General features: G+C 37.2%; 1 protein-coding gene across 1 annotated transcript in view; it reads left to right on the forward strand.

Annotated features, from left to right (window-relative positions):
- The first annotated feature begins 2,088 nt into the window (after window positions 1-2,088).
- Window positions 2,089-26,943, forward strand: part of LOC122807736 — an 875,912-nt gene continuing 851,057 nt past the window's right edge. Inside the window, exon 1 of the mRNA XM_044078718.1 lies at window positions 2,089-2,178. The gene's annotated coding sequence lies outside the window, so the exon portion shown is untranslated. The remainder of the gene's footprint in view (window positions 2,179-26,943) is intronic.

Here is a 26,943-nt window from a genome sequence, read left to right on the forward strand (position 1 = left end):
GTTGGTGTTCATAGTCCTCTCAGCTTAGGTCCAGATTGTGAGGTATCAGTTAGATTTTCAGTCGTGTCTATGATGAAGTAAATGTGCAATGGTGATGAACTATTACTTTTTTTATTCCACTTATAGGAACTTTTTAACTGCCTGTTCACTGATCTACTGTAGGATAGGGCATAGTGCATGTCACTTCACTGGCTTTAACAAAGGAGTGGAAACATGTGCAGGAAGAAACAAAAAGACACTGTCACTACAATTTTAGAGAGAAAATAGTGCCAAAAGTATTACCTATAAAATGTGGGGAATGTCAGATAAGTCTACGTTTACTCTCTGGAGGCTTTGGAGCTATTTATGCTGTACAATTACTTTTCAATGGAATGCAGTTATGGTCCCCAAAATTTCAAAAGGCATTAAAGCATAATACCATTATTTGGAATGCTAACACACAGAAGAAAAAAAACTCTCCTTGCTCTAAGTTTCTTCTCTAAGGCCCTGAAGGAGGCCTTTCCGGGATTATCAGCAGCAAAACAAAGTTAGACTTGCACATAGAAAAGGCATGGATTTGCATTGTGGACATCATTACTGAGATGGACAGAATAAAGATTTTCCTGTTTTCTACTCTTTTCTGGCATTTTCAAAAACCTTTGTTAAGGTCCAAACCCATATACACCTACCAAAATTTTGAAGATGATATAGAAGTCCCAGTACTGACTCAGTTTCCTAGTTGTCAAGTAAAGATCTTGGTGGATCCCAGTTGTCAAACAGATATACATGTGAGGTGTGTAAGAATCAGTCCTAGGACTTTTCACTATTCTTGACCATTGTTAATACTTGTAGCAGAATATGGCATTGTGCAGTTAAAGTAAGGATGCTGTGCAATATGACCTTTGAATATAAGGAGACTAATTAGTGATGATTAATTAACTAATTAGCGATGATGACCTTAATTAATGATATAAACCTACTTACAGTATGAGATGAACTAAACACCAGCATTGCTGCAGAAAATAACTAGATGACTATTTTAATATAAATGGACAAGAAATTTAAAATAATTGAATAGGAAATGTAATGTAACAGGAATTTTACTTGAGACTTGCACAAAGTGATTCTTCAAAATATGTTTTCATGCTGTACAGATTTAGCTTGTGAAGAATGCAAACATTTGTACAAAACAATGCAGGCACATCTATTTACAAAAAAATGTCTTTTGAAAGCTTCCTTTGGGAGAGTGACTGAGTCAGAAATATTCTCATCTGTTCCATTGTCTACAAAAATGGGTTGTTAAGCTACACATTCATGATCTAACTTGAGCCATAGGTGCTGACACAAAAGATGGTAGCTTTCATCTTGCTAGATAAACTGGATCCTTCCTGGCAGATTGGGATGAAAGAAATATTTCATTGTTAATGTCTGTGAAAAATAGAATTACATGCTTCAAGAAGCAAAATTGTATGTACACAAGAGACAAAGACTAGACAGTGCAAATAATGCATATCTCATTTATGTATTACATGGGTTAAGTACATTATGCAGTTAATAACTATGCAATGCAACAGAGGACCTACCTACAGTTATAGCTCATTTAACTCCAGCTATGCCAGGGTCAGCAATAGTGAAAGAGTAATGTGTTAGGTTGTGCAAGACACAATCCCTGGAAGTTCTGGAACTCAGAAATGTTACTGCCAGCAGTAAGCCCTCTTTACTGCTAGCAGCAGCCATTTCTGATTCAGAAAAACTACTGCAGTGCTTTACCTCTGTGAGGTGCAGCTTGGCAGTGAGCTGTTTCTGTGTCTACTGCAAATGTAAATGAGGCATTCCAGGGGAGAGGCATATGATGAGTCATGTGCTCATTCCAGGGGAGAGGCATATGATAATCATGAGCTCATTCCAGGGAAGAGGCATATGATGAGTCATGCACTCATTCCAGAGGAGAGGCATAGGATGAGTCATGCAGTCATTTCAAGGAAGAGCCATATGATGAGTCATGCGCTCATTTCAGGGAAGAGGCATATGATGAGTCATGTGCTCTCCCCATGAAATGCCTGCACTTGAGTGATTTATGCAGCCAAGTAATTCAGAGAAACACTCAGCTGCATTAATCACCACCACGAGCCATATTAATTAACATGGCTGAAAGCTCACATTCAACCATTACTTTCAATGGATGAGATCAAGTTTGAAGTAAGTGCCAAGGAATTTAATGGACAATTAATTTTGGGTGTGTGTGGCTACTTGTATAATTGCATTGAGATGTATGTGTGTGTGTGTGTGTGTGTGTGTGTGTGTGTGTGTGTGTGTGTGTGTGTGTATGTGTGTGCGTGTGTGTGTGTCTGTGTGTGCATGTGTGTGTGTGTGTGTGTGTGTGTGTCTGCCTGGAGTTAAGAAATAAGTAGGGTAAATGTGTGTGTGTGTGTGTGTGTGTGTGTGTGTGTGTGTGTGTGTGTGTGTATGAGTGCGTGTGTGCTTGATGTATTATTGATGAGTGTGTGTATGTGTGTGTGTGTGTGTGTGTATGCTAATCTCTGCAACTGTGCGCGTGAGTGCTCATGCACATGTATGTGTATGCACACGTGTGTGTGTGTGTGTGTGTGTGTGTGTGTGTGTGTGTGTGTGTGTGTGTGTCTGTGTGTGTGTGTGTGTGGTGTGTGTGATAGGAGAATTCCATTCTTCTCAATTCCTCCCAGACTAATAAGCACTGAATATAAATGGAGGGAAACATTAAACAGCAGGGATACTTTTTAAATATTACTTCAAATCACTTAAAATGTTAATGCAACAACAGCTTTCATAACAACAAGCATCAAATGAAGAATATAATGTAGAAACTCTTATGTCTGGCTTTACTGACTGACTGTAAGAGTTTGGTAGAGGGGACAGGGTAGTTTTGAGGCAAAGTCATGAGCATTCTGTGACAGCAGGTGCAGTTCAGAGGTATGAAGTTGTGCATGTGAGTGTGTCTGGTTGGATGTGTATATGTGGAATATGGAAGGAATTAGGAGGTGCCTTTGCCAACACAATTCATGAGCCACTGTCAGTAAATATCTTAGCAAAGTACTTGTTAGCACCTAGTTGCAGTTATCACCGAACAATTCAGAAATGTACAAATTAGCTAATAATGAGGTCTTTCCTCATTGCAGCTAATGTATCCCTGTACTGCTTGTTTCAGCGATTATGTTAAAGAGCCGTTTTGCTGAAGCCTTACCTCTCGTGGCTGGCTTGTTTCTGAAACTTGGCCGTTATCAATTATGCTATAATTACTAATTAGCTCAGAAATAACACTTGATTAATCTTGAGTTGAAATAAAATGCATTTTAACCTGCAACACTAAAGGTTTTACTGAGTGGAGTATATGATGCTACTTATGGCAGAGCTGCAGGCAGTATTTAATGTTAGGAAATGCAACTCCTGAGAATCAACAGTTAGAAAGGATAATGATTACTGTGCAAATAGTATACCATGTCAGCTGTAATTTTAAGAAACATCAGTAGAATCTTGAAGGAACCTGGCATTAACATTTGAATTATTAGATTAAAATCATTCGATATTAAGGAATGGGGAATACAGTAAGGATAGCATTGTTGGAAAACCCTGAGTTTTCTATTAATGTTGCTCTACAACAGGAAAAAAAAACCTTGAACTAAGCAAAACATAGGTCCAAAGCATTGTAGACTGCTTTTAAAATGTGCTATCAGATCCATCCATTTGCCATAGTCATTAAGATATGCGATAATACCTGAAAAACACCGAAGCATGACATTCAGAAGTTAAAGGAAATAAGTATGCTCAATGCAGTATGTAATTTAATTTCATTATTAAATGAGTTGTAGGTTGACACTGCAGAATGCAGAAAAAAGAGACAGCTGTCAACAAAAAGCTAGCTATTCTTTACTTTCCTGAGACTAACTACCTTAATTAGTAAACTAGAAAACTGAATGTTGCATTTTTCACTGTTAGACAAATTATTAGCAATACAGAACAAAATAGTCCATGATGTAATTCAGATTCATGATGACTGATCCAAGGTAATTTTTAGGATCAGTTTTTAGACAAACTTATAACAATGAAAATCACTTTCAGTGATTTACAATTTTACTCCAGGAAAGGAATCACTTGGCCACCACAAAAAAATAAACAAACCAAAGCAAATCAAACCAACATCCTCAACTAAATATACAAACTCCAAGATCGCACTACAGTGGGGAAAAGGGCAAGGTTCACCATGGTGGCCAAGTGTTTCCTTTCCTGGAATAAAATTCCAGTGATCTGAGTGTACGTGAAAGTAAGTTTTTTGGTGAAGTTATCTTGTCCTTTTAAGTTTCAGGTAAGTGTAAATTTGATCATGAAAAGGCAATCCAAACACACACGCACACACACACACACACACAAATATATATATATATATATATATATATATATATATATATATATATATATATATATATATATATATTCTAATTCCATGGCTGTACAATAATGGGGAAAAGTGTATAGTCAATAATTATTGAAAGTGATATTCATGCATATTCATTGCTTTTGACTTGTTCAACTGTTACTCAGACAAATCACTTTCACACTTTTGTCTGGCTCTGTGTAATTCAAAGGTTAAGTTAATGGGGAGAGTTTGTGGAAAACCTAGACATGAACCCAGATCAATAATTTTCAGATCAGGTTGATAACACATGTCAGCAGCAAAATATGAGATCATATATTGACAAATATGTTGCAGAGGTTTTATTAATAATGTGCAATCTCAAACTGAACAGATTAAGGCGAATTTAACTTAATTTAAAGAGTGAGATCCCTGTAAATGTTCAGACTCCAATAGAGACAGTTTCTAAAGTATATTCCCAAAATAGATATTTGTTAGAAATGATGTCATCCCTTGGATGTGATGCTGCTTAATTACAGCTCTATTAACAATGCTGCAGTTGATCTTCCAATAGCAGGAGACAAGACAAACATAGATTGCAATATGCTATTCAAAAGATACAATGTGGATTAATGTTCATTACCAGCAGTTATTTTAAACTTTTTAACAAAAATTAAACTTTTATTAACTTGGCCAAAGAAAGCAAACAACAGTGTGCATTTAAAAGATAACTGAATGTGTTTCATTGCTTTGATTTACATAGTGTTAAACTAAATTTACCAAAAAGTTCACCAGATATAAAGAATGAGTTGTAAATGTTAGACTAGACTTGTATTCCTTATGAATACTTCTTGACCTGATAAATCAATAATCCTATGAGAGAAAAAAAAACTGCATATGTGTATGAGCCTGCTACCCCAATAAAACACCTGAGAGGTTAATGTTGTGACCAATTTTATTAATTCCAAACCAATAATTGAACTTACAGCAATTCATCACCAGTGTTGTAACTTCAGATTCTCCAATAAGCTATAAATAATTTCCACCAAACAGGATGTCTCGTTGCCAGTTGCCATGTCCCACTGCCTTCCCAACTGGCTGTTCCAACCAGAATTCTATTTTTCAAAACCTCCTGCGTACCTGAGCCACACAGAGTATCGCTCATTCAAGGCCCTGCACATAGGCTAATTTGCCCAGGAAAGAAGGGGGAATTAAAAGGGGGGGGTGACTGGCAACCACCTGCCCATCAGGCTATTAAGCCTGTTCCCCCTTTCCTGGCTATTCAACAAGATCAGTACCCCAGATGTACATCTTTATTGTGTTCATATTCAGAACTGACCACCAAATAGAAAACTAAATACACTACAATCAAGACCGCATCATTACTACTCCTGTACATTTATTATTCATATGCAGAGCGAGTTTGAATCTTAACAAGCTTAAAGATATGATTCAATATTTGTTTATAACTATCATTTTTCAATTTATATAGTTTATTTTTATATATTTTTATTTTATGTTTTTTTTCATGCATAATTGATATCAAATAATCAAATAAAACATAGTCTGTTCATGAACTAAACTGAAAGGTAGCAGATGAGCAATAACTACACAGAATCCAAACAAATCCTGAAGGATACAGAGAAATAAACTCACATAAAAGAGGTCCAAACCAAGTGGAGACAGATGTGTCCATGTCCCTAAAGTCCCAGTGCTTCAAAACTATAAAATCCCAGTAGACTTGTGGCCATGGACACTTGGCGGTTCAAAAACTTCTGAGAAGATTCAAGAACTATCTGAGAATAAGCCTGTTTCTAAAACATCTGTAAGATAATAGCAGACAACAGAATGTGGGTTCCTGGAAATATCTCCTTGGATTTCATCAGAACTCTCAGTGTTTATAACAAAAGCTTCCTCTTCAGAATTGTAGATCAATGAGTGTGTATATATCTTTAACAAGCTATCCAAGGGCTTGCACAAGTGTATAAATACTGAGCACGTGCAAGGCTGACCACCATTTTGTAGTTAGCTATTGAGATGTGACCATGTATGTATGTATGTAAGCTCTGTCTGTTAACTAGTCTGTTCATGTTTAATGATGCTGCTGTCCATCCTGATGTGTTTCTATGTATTAAAGCATCTGAACGAAACCCCAAGCCGCCTTCTTATTATTTATTTTAGAGATGAACGGGCAACATGGTGTCAGAAGCAGCATGTCTAAAGGGCATGAAGTCAAAACTGGCATAACAAAGGGGCAAGAAGCTTGAGATGGCATGGCTAAAATGATTAAAGGCACTTGTCCAGATGCTGGAAGTATATAGATGAGTGGATCATCCCTAAATTGTGCAGCAAACTTGGCAAAACAGGTCAGAAATGAATTTCAGGTATTAAATCTTTAACCATAAAACGCTCAGCAAACAACCAAGTGTAGTGTCTGGACGGTGACCAGAATAACCACTGCTCGTACTTAGATGAAATAAAATTTATTCTCAATTAGACAAGCAAAAAGCAAAAAGCAGGTTAAGCGCTTTCAGCTGTGAACAACAGCCTTCTTCAGAACAACATTATGCCTATGAAATCTAGCTTTTATACAAAATCATTTGCTCACTTAATTGTATAATCATCCTAATTACCGCCAAAACTTTAAAGGCATATTGCCATCTGTACAATATTATAGAAGGAAATTCATACACATTTTCATAGTATGAACACTTCAAGCATTTGTATTAACATATTCAATATGAATACAAAATTTTTGCAAACAAATATGTTAAAAATGTGACATGTATACAATGTGTGTGTAACACATCCTAAACTAATCACTCTTATACATCCTAATCTATCCAAAACTACTATACTCTGATGCACATGGAAATGTATAAGCAATATATAAGATGTATGTTTTAAAAATATATTTTAAAAATAAATCCATGGAAGTCCATGTGTTTACATGAGAACATTAGTCCATTACATATATCAAAAATATAATATTAATATTAATAATAATAACAGTAGACAGAAACTACACCATACATCTCCGCATCATCATAGATCCGATGTATGCTGAATGATGTGTGGGAATTGGCATAATTGATAACAACATGATACTTATACACAATAGTACCACGGTTTCACATACACAATAAAAATAGGAATATCAGAATACTATAAAAAATAGAATAATAGAATAATAGAATAATAAAATTTGTTGGGATATGAAGTATCCTCCAATGGTTATATGATCTACTATGTCAGCCCGTGTCCATATGTATATGAACTGTATAATACGTGTCACATATACATATTGATAATGTAAATATATCCTTCTTGTGTCGTTATATAAACTAGCTTACAGTAACGCTAGGAATGGTTTGATACTCACAAAGTCATTAAGACCTGGTTTTCTGGTGGAGTCTGTCAAGATCTGCCATCTACTCTCACTTGCTGCTAACTCCATCTTCCAGTTACCTTCAATAGGTGTAATTGAGATCTGATCTACAATGGCAAATATGAAACTATGATCTATCCCTTGTTCCATAACATGTCTATATAACGCATTTTTACTGTCACATTTCTGTATTCTATATGTATGTTCATATATGCGTTTCTTTAATTGTCTTTCAGTTTTCCCAATATAGTGTGCGTTGCATCGTATGCAGTTGGCTATATACACTACACCCTTAGAGCAACAATTCCCAGCTTTACATCTAATAAGAGTGTTGTTAATATCATCTAGTCTAATGGTATTAGCTGTATTGATGTACTTACATTGTTTGCACCTACCACACTTTTTGGTGCTTTTATGTATATCTACTATGTCCTTACTATAACTAGCTTTTTCCAACATCCTTTTAATGTTGGGCGCTGTTTTATATACACATTTCGGGTATTTATCCCAACTTTGTTCTTTTCCTATAGTTGTAATAATTGCCCAATGTTTTTCTACAATTTCTTTAATCAAATGTGTGTAGGGTGTATATGTAAGTTCACAAACTCTTCCTTGAAATGTATTATGTCCATCTTCTTTGTGCGGCATTGTGTAGCACCCTAATAATGGTGGGTATTTATTTCCCCATTCATCTTTCACATATCTAATTATTTCATTTAACATTTTTATTGGATATGCTCGATCTAAAAATAACTGCTTTATATTTTTAAGTTCGTCCTCCATAATGGTCCTGGTGGAAGACATCCTGGCTGCTCGGATGCACTGCCCTTTCACTATATTTTTAAATACATGCGGGGGATGGCAACTACTGAAGTGTATATAGTCGTTTGAAAATGTGGGCTTTCTATATAGCTTAGAAATAAAACCCACATCGTCATGACTGATAGATACATCCAAGAATGCTATTCCAGTATTACTACATATATGTGTGAACTTTAGGAAACTGGTGGTATTGTTTATGTAGGTCATGAATTCCTGTATTTTTTCTTTTGGGCCATTCCACATAATAAAAATATCGTCCAGGTACCTAGCATAATACGAGATGTCAGAATAATATTTGCTGTTAAATATATACTCTGACTCCCACTCCAGCATGACTAGATTTGCAAAAATGGGAGCACACGCTGCTCCCATGGCCACACCTCTTGTCTGTTTGAAAAATTCTCCCTGGAAAGCTATGTAGTTATGGTCCAACACTAGACCCATCATATCACATATCAACAATATCTTATTCCATGTCAGATCTGAATATTTCCTTAAGCTGTTGGCAAAAAATTCTAGGCCCTCATCTTTGGGGATACTAGAGAAAAGGTCCTGCACATCTATGGTGAGATAAATTATGTTAGGATACCATTTCTCTCTAGTTAAATCACCCAAAAATTTCCAGGAATCTTTCATTATGTGGGAAATAGATTTGTATATATCTTTGAGCCAACCATCTATAAGTTTCCCTATATTGAAAGTTTTAGAACGGGAACCGGATACTATGGGGCGAAGTGGTGGGTTCTCCAGACTCTTGTGTATCTTTGGGATTCCCACCATCTTAGCTAACACCGGATAATCTGTCTTTATAAAGGAATACGTGTCATTACATATCCTATTATCGATCAAATACTCTTCTATAACCAAATCAATTCTTTTATGACCAATGTTGATTTGGTTAATAGATATATTCTCATAATTTCCTGATTCATGAAAAAGTTTGTGCAGCGCTTCATTATAAACATTTGTATAGTAAATTACTGCGCCACCGCCCTTATCGGGCTTCATGATTCTTATCTCTTTGTTGTTCATGAGTGTAGATAATTCTTCTCTTTCACGAATTGAGAGATTGTCTGTATCTGACCGTTTGCTTTTCCTAGTATTTTTGTACGTCCAATAAATGTCGTTACAAACCAATTTTTCATAATTCAAAACTTGCTGATTGTTATCAGGGATGTATGTACTTTTCTTTTTGAGATCAGTCCCCGCTATACCTATCTGTCCCTTCTCCACACTGTTGTTAGTAGTATTGAATTGTATAGCCAGGTTGAGTCTTCTACAAAACATTTTAATCTCCTTAATATTATCTACTATCTGCAATCTATTAGCTGGAATATATTTCATACCTTTACTCAGCAATGATCCCATCTCTGAATTCACTGTCATTTCAGTGTAGTTGTACACCTTGAATCCTTCAAAACTAATAATTTTTGGAAGCGTACTAGTTATATTGTAATCTTTGGTAGTTTCTCGTATACTGATATAACTACCATTGTCAATCCTACTTTCATCAAATATAGGTTTCACTACTTCATCATCTTTCTTGTGCTGTAGTATACAATTTCTTTTAGTTGTAACCTTTACATTATTTTTAGACATAATAGGGGTAGTTGGATTTTCATAAAAGTCATTTACCGCTGTCTGTTGTAATTTCGTGCTGGAAAAACTCTCCCCCCCTGAAAATTTTCTTCCCTTACATTGGTTCTAACAGATTTTCTCCTGGGTTGCAAATTTTTCGCTTCATTATTTCCATCTCTATATGCCGCCACACATATGCCCTATTATTCTTGTATAATTCTACATCACGTATGATCTTCCTATTCTTCCTATCCATAATATTCTGTATTTTATTGTCTGCAATTTCATACTGCTTCCTATACAAATCCTTCCATGAATCATATTCATTATGACTTATTATCATGTTGTTGATATTCTCTAGTTCATTAGCCAACTTGATGAGTTTTTCATCCAGATGTTTAATTACTGTTTTATAAATGCATAACCAAAATTGTCAAATAATTCGTTAAAATCCTTAATAGTCTCACTCCCATATTTAATTCCCAGCGGTAGTTTAAAAAATCTCATACCTTTGGGTACTATCTTAAGTTTAAGACATTTTGATAAATAGCTACAGTCTAACTTAGTATTTTTGTATAAAATTAGTTTCTTTCCATAATCAAAAATCATATCTTTCACAGACATATGTATCTTATCCATCTTGTTAACCCTGTTATTAACAAAACCCCCATCATCATCACAAAATACAAAACTTTCGTCCAGGAACTGTACCATCAACTCGTCTTCCATACAGTCTCTGTTACAACCTTTATTTTTATTATTTTTGTTAACATTAACTTCAGTAATATGTCCATTATACTGCATAGAGGGTTTAAGTCGACATGGACTGTAGCATTCAAAATTATATGGCTTTGAAACAGTACCTTTAGAGGCCTGCACGGCCTTAGATTTTCCATTCCCATACGTTCTCATACTGGGATATTCTTTCGGTCGTGCTCCGTTATGGAATGTGTCTTGTCACCCTCTACTGAAACTAAAATCAAACGTGAAATCCTGATCCATGGTGTTACATGGATGATCGTTGCATATTTGTGCATCGCTGTGATTGATTAAATCAATCCCCTCCATTTCTGTACCTTTACGCTTAGTAGCTGTATCAATCATACCCTCCGTTAGTGTATTTCTACCCGTATCAACATCTACGCTCCTCAGCCCCTTAGGAAAGCAACGGTCGGGTGTTTGTATCATGTTCCTTTCATGATGTTCACAAGATGTTATAGAATCGAAAGAGTGACGTTCTTTACGTTTGTCTGATGTCGTCACTTCCTCTGGTATACGTACGTCTACATCCTCCGTTATCGGTCCTACGATCCTCTTCTGTACCTTCCCCTTGGGGGCATTAACAGTTACCAGCCCTGCAACCAAATCCAATAGTCTATGCACTTCACTCTGTAGAGTCGTGAGATCAGCTCTTAAAAGAGCTATTTCATCCTTTGACAATGAAGCAGACATCGGTTCTTCCAGATCAGCCATCCTGAATGCAACTCCGTAACCATAAAACGCTCAGCAAACAACCAAGTGTAGTGTCTGGACGGTGACCAGAATAACCACTGCTCGTACTTAGATGAAATAAAATTTATTCTCAATTAGACAAGCAAAAAGCAGGTTAAGCGCTTTCAGCTGTGAACAACAGCCTTCTTCAGAACAACATTATGCCTATGAAATCTAGCTTTTATACAAAATCATTTGCTCACTTAATTGTATAATCATCCTAATTACCGCCAAAACTTTAAAGGCATATTGCCATCTGTACAATATTATAGAATGAAATTCATACACATTTTCATAGTATGAACACTTCAAGCATTTGTATTAACATATTCAATATGAATACAAAATTTTTGCAAACAAATATGTTAAAAAATGTGACATGTATACAATGTGTGTGTAACACATCCTAAACTAATCACTCTTATACATCCTAATCTATCCAAAACTACTATACTCTGATGCACATGGAAATGTATAAGCAATATATAAGATGTATGTTTTAAAAGTTTTTTTTAAAATGTTAAATGAAATAATTAGATATGTGAAAGACGAATGGGGAAATAAATACCCACCATTATTAGGGTGCTACACAATGCCGCACAAAGAAGATGGACATAATACATTTCAAGGAAGAGTTTGTGTACTTACATATACACCCTACACACATTTGATTAAAGAAATTGTAGAAAAACATTGGGCAATTATTACAACTATAGGAAAAGAACAAAGTTGGGATAAATACCCGAAATGTGTATATAAAACAGCGCCCAACATTAAAAGGATGTTGGAAAAAGCTAGTTATAGTAAGGACATAGTAGATATACATAAAAGCACCAAAAAGTGTGGTAGGTGCAAACAATGTAAGTACATCAATACAGCTAATACCATTAGACTAGATGATATTAACAACACTCTTATTAGATGTAAAGCTGGGAATTGTTGCTCTAAGGGTGTAGTGTATATAGCCAACTGCATACGATGCAACGCACACTATATTGGGAAAACTGAAAGACAATTAAAGAAACGCATATATGAACATACATATAGAATACAGAAATGTGACAGTAAAAATGCGTTATATAGACATGTTATGGAACAAGGGATAGATCATAGTTTCATATTTGCCATTGTAGATCAGATCTCAATTACACCTATTGGAGGTAACTGGAAGATGGAGTTAGCAGCAAGTGAGAGTAGATGGCAGATCTTGACAGACTCCACCAGAAAACCAGGTCTTAATGACTTCGTGAGTATCAAACCATTCCTAGCGTTACTGTAAGCTAGTTTATATAACGACACAAGAAGGATATATTTACATTATCAATATGTATATGTGACACGTATTATACAGTTCATATACATATGGACACGGGCTGACATAGTAGATCATATAACCATTGGAGGATACTTCATATCCCAACAAATTTTATTATTCTATTATTCTATTTTTTATAGTATTCTGATATTCCTATTTTTATTGTGTATGTGAAACCGTGGTACTATTGTGTATAAGTATCATGTTGTTATCAATTATGCCAATTCCCACACATCATTCAGCATACATCGGATCTATGATGATGCGGAGATGTATGGTGTAGTTTCTGTCTACTGTTATTATTATTAATATTAATATTATATTTTTGATATATGTAATGGACTAATGTTCTCATGTAAACACATGGACTTCCATGGATTTATTTTTAAAATATATTTTTTAAAACATACATCTTATATATTGCTTATACATTTCCATGTGCATCAGAGTATAGTAGTTTTGGATAGATTAGGATGTATAAGAGTGATTAGTTTAGGATGTGTTACACACACATTGTATACATGTCACATTTTTTAACATATTTGTTTGCAAAAATTTTGTATTCATATTGAATATGTTAATACAAATGCTTGAAGTGTTCATACTATGAAAATGTGTATGAATTTCCTTCTATAATATTGTACAGATGGCAATATGCCTTTAAAGTTTGGCGGTAATTAGGATGATTATACAATTAAGTGAGCAAATGATTTTGTATAAAAGCTAGATTTCATAGGCATAATGTTGTTCTGAAGAAGGCTGTTGTTCACAGCTGAAAGCGCTTAACCTGCTTTTTGCTTTTTGCTTGTCTAATTGAGAATACATTTTATTTCATCTAAGTACGAGCAGTGGTTATTCTGGTCACCGTCCAGACACTACACTAGGTATTAAATCTTGCTCAGCATTATTTCCTATTCACATAATATGAAAAGGGGCATACAGACAATTCTAAATAATATTTGCATAAACCAACATGTACAATATTGAATAAAAGTATTCAAATTACTACTGAAGATGTTTGAAATAAAGCCTGAATTGCATAAAATGAATAGAATAAAGGGCAATTACCACATTTTCACAAAGCATATGTATTTTCTTATTAAGCAAAAATATCTAAGTTATCAGAAAGTGTATAAAGTGTTTGCATGTTTGTGCAGTGTTACAGTAAAGCTACTTCACAAAGTACAGCCATTACAAGGCACATTTCACAGAATACAGCCATTACAGAGCAAATTTTGCAAAGTAAAGTATTCTGAACAGTTTATTGTGCATTTGAATGTTATTGCAAGCTCACAGAACTGTTTGTACATAATTACAAGGGCCATATTTTCAGTGTGTTTGTGGCATGGCAGACAGATTTTGAAAGCCAAATACACTTGTGTTTGAAAGTAATATTGCTAGAACTGGAGAGCGTTTGAGCAAGAGTATGACATTTTCATACAGGTTGCATTTTCTGATAAAAATGACCATACAAAGGCATTTATTCTACTTAATAAAAAAGAGACATCCACTCAGGTGAAAGGCTTTAATAACTAAAAAGTACAAACGGTAAGCGCTTTCGCTGATATCCCGCTTTTTCAGACCATAAACTAAAAACATAACTCTACACAGTATTTAAGTAAAGCTACATACAATGAAAAGTAAAAACGAATCACATGACAGATCCTCACCAACAAAATCAATGATATAAACATCTCTGTTAATACATATGTTTGTTTACAAAAGTTTCACGTGACAGATCTTATAAACACGGTACATTTTTACTTATATGATTTACTTATGACAAATTGAATTGATCGTGATTTGTTTAACTATTTCTCAGTAGACCATCCCAAGATTCTGATTATATATAGTGTACCAAAGGTACATAAGGATCTTAATAACACCCCCTGTGGCCTATTGTGTCAGGACATGGGTGGCTCACTGAGCCACTTTCTTTTTACATTGAGAAGCAACTGAGACTGTTATTAGAAACTGTTGGTACTGTATTGAAAGATATGAAACATTTTTTAAGCGGACTTTATATGTGGTTTAAAAATGTTGTATTTAATGATGATATTTTTTTTTGACATTAGATGTCAACTCCCTTTTTACCGTAATCCCTAATGACTTGGGAATTGAGAATGTCAGGTCTTTTATAACTGATCGAGGAGTTTTCTCTAATTCTAAAGTTATGTTAATATGTATGCTACTCAAAATTATTTTAGAGAATAACATTTTTGTTTATGTAACAGAATATTTTTTTACAGAAAGTTGGGGTAGCTATGGGCACGGCATGTGCCAACTCATATGCTAATGTAGTGTTGCCGCAATGGGAGCAGCAAACAGTTTTTAGTGACATTCACTTTAGATCACATGTTGTACTTTATAAATGTTTTGTTGATGATGTTTTTTTTGGTGTGGAAAGGCTCACAGGATGAGCTGTCTGAATTTGTGATGTTCTTACATGGGACTACTTCTTATTTGAAGTTTAGTGTATATTCTTCAAGTGTTAAGATTGATTTTTTAGATGTGACCGTTCATAAGAACATGTTTGGGAAGTTGGACACAGCCATATATAAAAAAAACATGTAAGAGAAATAATTTGTTACATAAAACCAGTATGTACCCAAAACACATTCCATTGAATGTATAAATCGAACTAGCTGCTGTGCAGGTAAACGCTCTTGTTCCCCAACAAACAAAGTGGCTGGATTATTTCATTGAGAGCTGACAGAGGATCAGGGCTAAATGAAAGGGCATCAATTAAACCCAATTTGAGACAGCGTAGATATATAAAATAATATATAAAATAATTTATATATTTTGTGCATGCATGGATGTCATTTTGACATATTGTTCTTATGTTCATTTATTTTTATATTTTGTTATTTGCTCTTACACTTTATATATATTTATATATTTATGTATTTATATTTTTATACTCATGTAAATGCTTATATCAATTTGATATTTATTAGTACTTGTTTCTTAGGTTTATGAAAGTTATATATCAAAGCTCTATAAGTGTTGTTTCTTTAAATAGATAGGCAGTTTTTAATTCAATTAATGTATTCATTGTGATTGGTTAGTTAGTTAATTAATCCTTGACTTTTATATATAAACAGGGTTAATTGTTGTATTTTTTACTTGGATCTGATGAAGCTAATATAGTGAAAGCGCTCATCCGTTATAATCAAATAAACGCTTGTGGATTTTATCTGTTGGATTTATTCTTGGACCACATTACTTGGACAATTTGTTTTTTCATACTGTTGTACTTTGGCTTATTTCCTTACTTCTGCTCCTGTGTCCGTGTTTTTACACATTCCAATGAATGTTTTAAAAGGCCAGATACTTAAGAGTCATGAGGCTGCATAATGATGATATGATGTTAGATGCAGCTATTAGTACGTTGAAGTTGGATATTATGAATAGAGGGTATAATTTAACTGATATAGAGCACACGATAGAGGAAGTACATTTGAAGAGAGATATGTCAGCTAGACCATTTTTTTCTGATCCAACAGAGAATGTGCCTGAGGTTCAGCATCTCCCTGATGACAGCAGTTCTACACCCAGGGTCACACTCACTTTTTCAAGTGATGTGAATTTTTATTAAAAAGAACTGGTCTATCCTAATGACAGATGCAGACCTAAAGAAGGCTTTGGAATAATCTCCTAAATTTGCATTTAGAAATAATAAAATGCCTAGACAATTTCTATGTTGTAGACAACAGTCAGTTAATAGGAAAGTTTTATCAGATCGCAAGGGTACATACCCCTATCGATCGTGTAGTGTCTGTAAGTATATTTGGAGTGTGGCATCCATTAAGCATCCTAGATCTGCTAAGAGCATTGAATTCTGCTTTTTTTTTTTTTGCAGACTGTAGAACTAAGAATTTAGTTTATCTGACCCATTGTTTGGAGTGTGAGGGGTTCTATATAGGCAAAACCAATTGTACACTTAAGGAAAGAATACTGGACCATTGTAATGATATTAAAAATAAGAAAATGAGCAATGCCCTTGCCCAACATATTTTAGATAAAGGTAATGGTCACTATTTTAGGTTTTTAGTTTTGGATATTGTTTATGATAATGTTAGGGAAGGTGATGTATGTAATGAGATTGAATATTGTGAACTGCACTGGACTGTAGATTTTAGAGCAAATGTTACTACAGGTCTCAATAATTATGTTTCTTTGAAGCCTGCTTTGAAAAATAAATATTTATATGATTGATTTTATTGTTAAGGATCTGTCATGTAATTTGTTTTTACTTTTCATTGGATGTAACTTTATTTAAATACTGTGTGCAGTTATGTTTTTAGTTTATGGTCTGAAGAAGCGGGATATCCGTGAAAGCACTCACTGTTTGTACCTTTTAGTTATTAATGCCTTTTAGCCTGAGTGGACATCTGTTTTCTTTTATTGATTTTATTTTTGGATATTGTCCAGGTTCCTCCATCATTCTTTTTTCTTTATTTATTCTACTTAATTTAGCTGGGTCAGAAGTCAGAAGGGATTTAAAGGGATTTGTATATGCACCTGCTATTTATACTCGAGAGGGGTAAAGCATTATATTGTTGTACAGGCTGAGTCAAGGGAGGATCCTGAGTGCTTAAAATGTAAATTTAAAGAAATGTGTAATCCCCATACAAATGTTACAATGAAAAGGCACTTATTTTATACAAGGGATCTAAAACCTAGTGAAACTGTTTGCAGCATATATAACTGACCTGAGAAATAAAGCTAAAGCGTGCAGATTTGGTGACTTAAGGGATGAGTTGATAAAAGACAGACTTGTGTGTGGTATAAGAGATGATGCTGTGAGAAAGATTTTGCTTTGTGACAGTGATTTAACTTTGATTAAGGCATTGAGACTTGTGAGATATACAAACTCACAGAAAAGCACACAGATATGCTTACGAATGAGAGCAGCTCTAGAAGGCAGAGTAATAGGTTCATAGGTTCATAGGTTCATACTAGGCTATCTGCCCTGGGGCAATTATAAGCCTAGCCCGATTCTGTATGGCTTACGCCACCCCTTGATTTGAGTATACTGTGCCCTTTTTAAGGTTTAGTTTATTGTGCCTCTGTCTAATAGTGACACGGGAGTAATCCCTGGGACAAACCTACGATCCCCCATCCACTTATCGAGATTCTTCTTGAAGAGATTCAGTGAGGTGCTCTGCCTCACATGAACTAGAATTCTATTCCAGAGCGAAGGGAGCCTCTGGGTTATGAACCTGTCCCTCCAGCAAGTTCTATTTATTTCTGTGCTGAGGTTCAAGTCCCTCGAGCATGTGGCTCTAAGGGATTTAGATTTACTGAGGTGGAGCATGTCCATTAATTCTGGATTTGACATAGCTTTGTATGTCAGGCATAGATCACCTCAAGTAGGCGGTATGCAACTGAGTAGAGCTGGAGTTTTTAACCGAGCAGTATATGGCATCTGTTTGAGACCCTTGATCCTCTTGGTGAGATACTTTTGGGGTCTTTCTAATTGCTGCAGGTGTCGGGTAAGGTACATCCCAAAAGGGCATTGTATTCTATGATGGGCCTGATGAGGGATGAATAAAGGGGCATGATTACCTCTCTTGATCTAGATGTGAAACCCTTCATGATGAGGTGGGCTATGTAGAAGGTCTTTCTAACCACTTTGGCAATGTGGTTTTCAAAGGAGAGATTGCTATCAACTTGGGTCCCCAGGTCCCTAATAACTTTCTCTGTACTTAATGGGTTTCCGCCTATGTGGTAATTTGTGGGCACATTGTTTTGCCAAAGGGTATGACTATACATTTTTGGCATTTAGCTTTAAACCATGGTGCTGGCACCAGTTATCTGTCTCTGTGAGACCTTTTTGAAGGATGTTTGTGTCAGCTGGAGAGTTGATTATGGCGCCCAGTTTGCAGTTGTCTGCGAACTTGGTGAGCCATAGTCCTCCCACGTTTGCCTGTACCTCGGAAAAGTATATACCGAACAAGAGTGGTCCCAGGACAGAACCCTGTGGGACGCCACTTGGGACCGGTTTCGAGTCTGACATGGCTCCAGCAACTCTCACTCTGTGGGTTCTGTCTTTGAGCCAGTTTGCGACCCATCTTGTGACATAGGGGTTTATATTTAAGCTGGATAGCTTATCTATGATGCCCGAGTGGGGTATTGTGTCAAATGCCTTTGCAAGGTCTAGATAGGCTGTGTGGACTACCTTCCCTTCATCTATGGCTTTGGTGACTGTTTCAAAGAAGTCAACCAGGTTCAAAAGGCAGGATCTGCCCTTGACAAAGCCAAACTGGGTAGGATCTAGTGTCTGTAGGTCCCCAATGTCTTTGTTTATGAGCTCCATGATGATCCTCTCCATAGCCTTGCAGACTAAGCTAGTCAGGCATATGGGGCGATAGTTTCCAGGGTCTGTAGAGGCTCCACCTTTGTGGAGTGGGACCACAGTTGCTGTACGCCATTCTGTGGGCACATATCCTGTAGTGAGGCTGAGATTGTATAGCTGTTTTATTTGAGGGATTAGTTCCTCTTGTAGTTCATGTAGGACGCAACCTGGGACGCCATCTGGTCCCATGGAAGCAGTGTTTTTTGCTTTGGAGAGGGCAGCCTTCACCTGAGCATCTGACATGTTTGGGAGGCAGCCCTCTGCCGGGATAGATACTTGCTCTTTTGGGGGGGAGGCGGTGGAGAAGTTTGCACTGAACCTGTCTGCCAGGATATTGGCGATGTCTGTGGGTTCAGTGTATTTTTTGTCGTTTAGAATCAACTCAGAACAAGTCTGGTAGTTGCATCCCAGGTTTCTAACATAACTGAAAAAGCCTTATGATTGTCTTTGGTGTCCTGTGCAATTTTTCTCTCGAAGCTGGCCTTGGAGGATTTTATGAGGGATCGTAATTTTTTGCTAGTACTGATCAGAGATGCCTTCCCTATTAGGGATTTTGCTCTATCATGTAGTAGCTTCCTCCTTCTGTTGTACAGTTTATTTATGGCAGGGGTCCACCAGACCGGACGCCTGCCTTTGGATGATTGGGTCTTGGTTTTGTTTGGGATAGCATGATCCATGCATTCCTGGAGATGTCCATAGAATGCATTTATATAGGATTCTGCAGTTTGGGCTGTAGTTTCCACTGGCCCTGGGGCCTTGAAGGATTCCACTTTGGTTTTGAGAAGTGAGAAGTTCACTTTTGAGAAGTTTTTCACCGTGGTTTTCTGGGATGGGGGTGGGGTCGGGATGTGGACATCCAGTGAAATTAATTTATGGTCTGATCTTACCAATGAGGGATATACTTTTGGTGTGGAGCATAGAGCCCCCATGTTGGTAATGATCAGGTCTAGTATGTTGTCCCCTCTTGTGGGAGTGGTGACTAGTTGTTCCATAGCATTTGAGTTTATAATTTCCAAGAATCTTTGGGCTAAGGTGCTGGGGCTTGAGTAGTGCTTCCAGTCAATGTTTGGGTAGTTGAAGTCGCCCAATATAATGGTGTTCGGAGAGATCTTCATGTTCTCCAATGTTTTCAGGAAAGCTGAATGGGATTCCTAACTTTGAGAGGGTGGTCTGTAGGATGCTATAAACTGAAAAGCAGTCTTGCCCACTGTTAGTTGCACATGGATGGTCTCCGATACTTCGTGCAATGCCACTAACCTGGAGGTGTGGATATCCTTGATAAATATGGAAACTCCCCCTCCTTTTGTGGTTCGGTCCGGGTTTTGGGGCTGAAAAGCATGATATGAGGTATAGCCTGGTAGTGCTGGGGTGCTCTCTGGAGCCTTGAACCAGGTTTCTGTCACTGCACAGATATCGATGTTCTCCATACTGAGGAGAGTTTCGAGTGCGTGCATCTTGAGGTTAAGACTTCTGGCGTTTAGCAGCATTACCCTTAGTTTCTTGTTCCTTGTGCTGTCTATGGGGGTGGATTTGACTTTTGAGCCTTGCCTAAAAAAGGCACTATGGGGGTGGCAAGAGCCTTTGCCAATATCCGAAAGCCCAGTGGTGACAGGTGCAAGCCGTCCCTAGAGAAGCAACGTGGCTTGTCGAGCATGTCATCCCAGGCTGAAAGACACTGGATCCCCTTTGAATGACACCAAAATTTTAGCCAATTGTTAAAATCGATCATTTTGTCTTTGTACTGTGGCATCATTCTAGGTGAGGGTAAGATGCTGCTCAAGGTCAGGGTCATACCAGCCTGCGCTACATGATCAGAGAGCTCCTCTATGTCTCTTTTCATGTAGTCCAGGGAGGTACGTCTCAGGTCATTCACACCAGCATGTACAATGACTGAGTCATATTTGTATTTGCTTTGGAGTGACCTGAGTGCTTGCGTTATGTGTCGGATCCTAGCACCCGACAGGCAGCTCACTGTGACCTTCTCTTTATTCAGCCTGGTGAGTGGGACGTCAGTGTGTCTGACAATAGAGTCACCTATAACAAGAGTATCAGGTGTGTTATTCAGCCTTAAGGGCTGTGGCTGCTTGGCACACTGACTTTGTGGGTTATGTGTTGTGTGTGTTTTGTTTTGAGGTAGCGTTTGCTTGGATGTCTGCTTTGGAGGTCTCTGTTGCTTAGGTAGATTTTTATTTAGAGCCTCCGAGTATGTTTTTGTGTATTTATGTGTTTGGTTCGCTGATGTGGTGGGACTATGTGATACTGGAATTGTGTTGTGTGAGGTTACCTTCTCCTCCTGACTGGTTACACCAGTTTTGAGATGAGAGAGCTCAGCCTCCAGTTTGGCTAAATAGTTGCATCTCTCACATATATTTGAACCTGTTTGGAGGAGGAGAGGGTTGTCCGTGTACATGAGACAGTTGTAACATTGCCTCAAAATTCCCAGATTCACCAGCTGGACTGGAGAGGAAACCATTGACTGACCTTTGGACATGCTAGAGTAATAGGGAAACTGAATTTAAGATGGACCAATAGAGGACAGGGTAATCGTAGAGAGTATAAGAGTAAGTAGTGCTTATGGTTTAATAGTGCTAACTTGTAGGATTACTTAATTGGACCAGTGAAGGGCCTTAGAATGAGAATATGGTGTTTAAATTGAGAGATAGAGCAGTTCTACGGGAAAAAGTGAAGAGCAGACTTTGTGGAGCCAGGAATAGTTTAAACCCAATTAGGCGGCACGGCCCGTTGTTGCGCTATGCTCAAAACCACGCAAAACCGCACAAAAGAGGGTTTTAAGAGAGGAAGATGAAGGAGTTTTGGAATTGACCCAAAATGGCCAATAAAAACTACAGTTTCAAGTCAGTAACCACTTCCACAGGGGCAGGCAGGCTGCTCAATGTTTTTCACTGCCACTGATCAACAGAGAGACTTTCCTTTAGCCCAAGCAAAAAATGGCCTCACAGAAACTTACAAACAGTTCAAGAACAGCAAGCCTGTAACTGAACTTTTTAAATCTCAGAAAAGTGGGAAAAAAGCAAGATTTTTTTTGTTTTTGTTTTTTCAGAGATAGCAGAGGTTAACAAGTATCAGCAAGTTATAACAGTGCAGTAAATGACCCCACACAAGAGTGCTAGGCCAAAGACAGATAAAATGCAAGTTTTGAGAAAAAAACAATTTTAAAAATAAGTGCAAACAGGAAATTCAGTAAACAGCTCTAGGTTGTGCTCTAAGTACAGTTACTAATGCAGAAATCAAATTTAACAAGCCAGAAAATGCTCAAAATAGGCGGCTATGCAGAAAAACTTAGCAAATAAACAGAGGAAAAATACTTAAAGTCTCAAAAGTGGCTCCTTTCTTCTCTCAGCATTTTCTCCTCTTGGTGGGTGCTTCACCAACAGCCAACAAGCCTGAAAAGATGCCAAAACCACAAGGCAACCAGGTTTTAAGAGAGGAAGATGAAGGAGTTTTGGAATTGACCCAGAATGGCCAATAAAACTACAGTTTCAAGTCAGTAACCACTCCCACAGGGGCAGGCAGGCTGCTCAATGTTTTTCACTGCCACTGATCAACAGAGAGACTTTCTTTTAGCCCAAGCAAAAAATGGCCTCACAGAAACTTACAAACAGTTCAAGAACGGCAAGCCTGTAACTGAACTTTTTTAAATCTCAGAAAAGTGGGAAAAGAGCAAGATTTTTTTTTGTTTTTTTTTGTTTTTTCAGAGATAGCAGAGGTTAACAAGTATCAGCAAGTTATAACAGTGCAGTAAATGACCCCACACAAGAGTGCTAGGCCAAAGACAGACAAAATGCAAGTTTTGAGATAGAAACGATTTTAAAAATAAGTGCAAACAGGAAATTCAGTAAACAGCTCTAGGTTGTGCTCTAAATACAATTACTAATGCAGAAATCAAATTTAACAAGCCAGAAAATGCTCAAAATAGGCGGCTATGCAGAAAAACTTAGCAAATAAACAGAGGAAAAATACTTAAAGTCTCAAAAGTGGCTCATGTTGATAGCATGCAGGGCGTGGTTAAAAGAAATAGGCCCAAGCACATGGCAGCTGTAACCCCTGCAGCACCTACTGGTAAACCCCAGAACATTCTAGCTCGTTCTATAAGACGCATAATCTCAGTGAAGCATAAGAGCGAGTCAGCAAACTCAAAGCATGGGCCCCAATCTAGTTTCATTGCCAACTGTCATAACGGAGGTGGAAGTCAGGAATCTAAAAGGGAAACATATTTAGCTTTTGGTCAGCAATGCCAGAAATGCAATAAATGGAATAATTTCAAAAGATTTTGTAAATAAAAAGGCCCACATTCTTTTATTAATAGGGAACTTTTTAAGAAACAAGTTGATCAGTTAGACAGTGGCAACTCTACTCTTTATGTTGATGGTGTGTCAGTGCTTTATGAAATGCTCAGTGCAGTAGATTTATGGGCCAGGAATGAAGTATTTTGTACTGTTTGGTTAAATGGTAGACACGTAGATCTCAAAGTTGATATGGGCTCCACGTGCAATGTTATGTCAGCAGAAACATTTACTAGAGTGTGCAAAAGTGAAAGGCTTGATTTGGCAAGGTGTGCAAAACGTGTTGCTTTTGGAGGTGAAGAAATTCATACTGAAGGCTCAGTTGTGCTTTCATGTTAATGTGCTGGAAGAAGCTATAGCTTGTTATTTTATGTGGTCAAGGGGCACGTTTAGACATTATTAGGGCTCAGAAACAGTTTGAAAATGGGACTGCTTTCATTTAACAAGGAAGTCCACCAAGTTAGCTTAAAAGACCACTGCTCTAATTTTGCCCAGCACATTTTTTCTACCTCTGCTGATCTTTTCCAAGGCAAACCAAGCAAACTTCTAGTTGTGTGCTCCTTGAAGTTAGATCCAGAGGTCAGTCCAGTTATTAGGCCAGCATGAAATGTTCCAATAGCCATGCAGGACAGAGTCAAATCTGAGTTAGATAAAATGGTATGACAAGGTGTGATTTGTCCAGTGGAAACTCCAAATAAATGGGTATCTTCCATGGTACTAGCTCATAAGAAAAGCTCAGGTGACATCAGAATATGTACTGATCCATGAGATTTGAACAAAGTACTAAAAATACATCATCATCCAATGTGCACAGTTGAAGTCATCACAGCCTTGATGCCAAATGACACTATTTTTTCTGTCTTAGATGCAAAGAGTTAATGTTGGCAAATTCAGCTTGACAAATCATCATCTTTGCTCACTACTTTCAGTACTCCATTTGGCAGGTACAGATTTTTGAAAATGCCATTTGGGATAAATTCTGCAAGTGAAGTCTTTCAACGTGCAATGGAGCAAATTTTTTCTGGGTATCCTTGTGCTATCATAGTGGACGACATACTAGTAGGAGGTTGTGATGAAGCCGAGCATGACAGAAACTTCAGAAAAGTTCTAGAAAGGGCACGTCAAGTGAATCTTAAGCTCAAGCCACACAAACGCAGGTTCAGGCTACAAGAAGTTATTTGTTTTAGTCATTTATTTACTGATTTGACCAGACCCTTCAGAACAAACAGCCATACTTGAGATGCCAGTTCCCGACAATGTTCAAGCCCTGCAACATTTTCTTGCCATGGTCAACTACCTAGGCAAGTTCATTCCAGACTTGAACCAACTTTCAGCATGACTCATTGAGCTGACATCTAAAGATGTATTCTGGTCTTGGTTAGAGCAACACCAGAGAGCATTTGATGTCCTGAAAAAGAGAATTGTTAGTCCACCAAGGTTCAGATGCTATGATGTTCACAAACCAGTTACACTTTCCTGTGATGCTTTGAAATTTGGTCTTAATGCAGTCATTCTACAAGAAGATCAACCTGTTCTCTATGCATCGAGAACTCTTACCCAAACTGAGATGTTGTGCACCCAGATCGAGAAAGAGCTTTTGGCAATTGTGTTTGCATGTTCAAAGTTCCAGTAGACCTATCCAGATCGAAACAGACCACCAACCATTAGTCACTATCTTGAAAAAGCCAATGCATTCAGCTCCAGCCAGACTGCAATCCATGATGCTGAGATTTCAAAAGTACAATTTCAATCTTGTCTACAAGAAGGGCAAACTTCTTTATCTTGCTAATACATTATCCAGATCACTCAGAAATGAGAGTCTTGATTTTGAAGTTATGGAAGTTATACATTTTTCTTCCATATGTCTTGATGAGTTGAAAAATCATACAGTTACAGATCCAGTTTTACAGAGGCTCAACCACTTTATCAATCAAGGATGGCCGTCAAAGCAATCTAGTTTACCTCAAGAAGTTCAACCTTATTTTCCATGCAGAGATGAGATTTTGTCAGACAAAGGTATCATTATGAAAGGTCCAAAAGTAATTGTTCCAAAGTTCTTACAACAAGGTACATTACTATTTTGCATTGTGGTCATACAGGAACTGATTCTACCAAAAGAAGGGCAAGAGGACTGGTATTTTGGCCTTCTATGTCACAAGACATTGAGAGAGCACTTTTATCTTGTTCAGTGTGTAATAGTACAAAGCCACGTCAACAGAAAGAACCATTTCAACTGAACCAGATTCCTGAACTACCTTGATCGACAGTAGCCACAGACATCTTCGAGTGGAATGGTCAACATTATTTGGTGTTAGTAGACTCTTACTCCAGTTGGTTCGAGATTGACCTACTTCCTAACCTAGCATCCAGTATAATCATCGTGGAGATGAAGCACCATTTTGTAGTACATGGTAGTCCACACAAAGTTATTTCTGACAATGGCATGCAGTTTACAAGCCAACAGTTCAAAAGATTTGCTGAACAATGGGACTTTACTCATGTCACAAGTAGTCCTAAGTACCTGCAGTCAAATGGTTTGGCAGAACGCACAGTTCAAAGTGCAAAGCAGTTACTTGAGAAGTCAAAATGAGATAATAGTGATGTTTTCCTATATTTCTTGAATCTCAGAAATGTTCCTCATGATGAACATTTTGGTTCACCAGCTCAGAGACTTCTTTCGAGACAAACCAGAACTACATCACAAATCAGTAGTCAATTGTTGGTTCCAAGTGTCAAGAACAACAGGTCAGTGAAAGCCAATCTGTTGAAGAAACACCTATCCCAGAAGTTCTACTACTGTAAGACCAGTAAACCGCTCAATCCATTACGGGAGGGAGGAGTGGTAAGGATGCAAACATCCAAAGGTTATGATCAGATCGGTGTTGTGAAGAATATTGGTCCAGAGCCAAGATCGTACATTGTTGAATCAGAAGTAGCAATCTTCAGGTTGAATCGGAAACATTTGAGACTGGCATCTTAGCCTATACCACAGCACATAGCTTGTGAGAAAGACTCTCAGAGTGAGTTATCTGGTGTTCCAATTCCAGAGGAAGTTCCACAGGACATTCCCATTCCTGTGACAAATCCAGATGTTGCTGATATGAGCTATGCACCACAGACTGTCCCTGTTGCTTAATTTAGTCCGAACTGTTTTGTTACAAGATATAATCAAATCTCTAAACACTGTAGCAATATGAAGCAACTTGGACATGGACATTGTGTTTTGTTTCTGATGTACATAATAATGCATGCCTATTTCTACTATTGTTTTGTATAAAGGGCAATCTTTTTAAGAAGAAGGATGTAGATCAATGA

The sequence above is a fragment of the Protopterus annectens genome, chromosome 7.part1 (assembly GCF_019279795.1).
Source record: "Protopterus annectens isolate FY-2018-M chromosome 7.part1, PAN1.0, whole genome shotgun sequence".
In the NCBI taxonomy this organism is placed as follows: Eukaryota; Metazoa; Chordata; order Ceratodontiformes; family Protopteridae; genus Protopterus; species Protopterus annectens.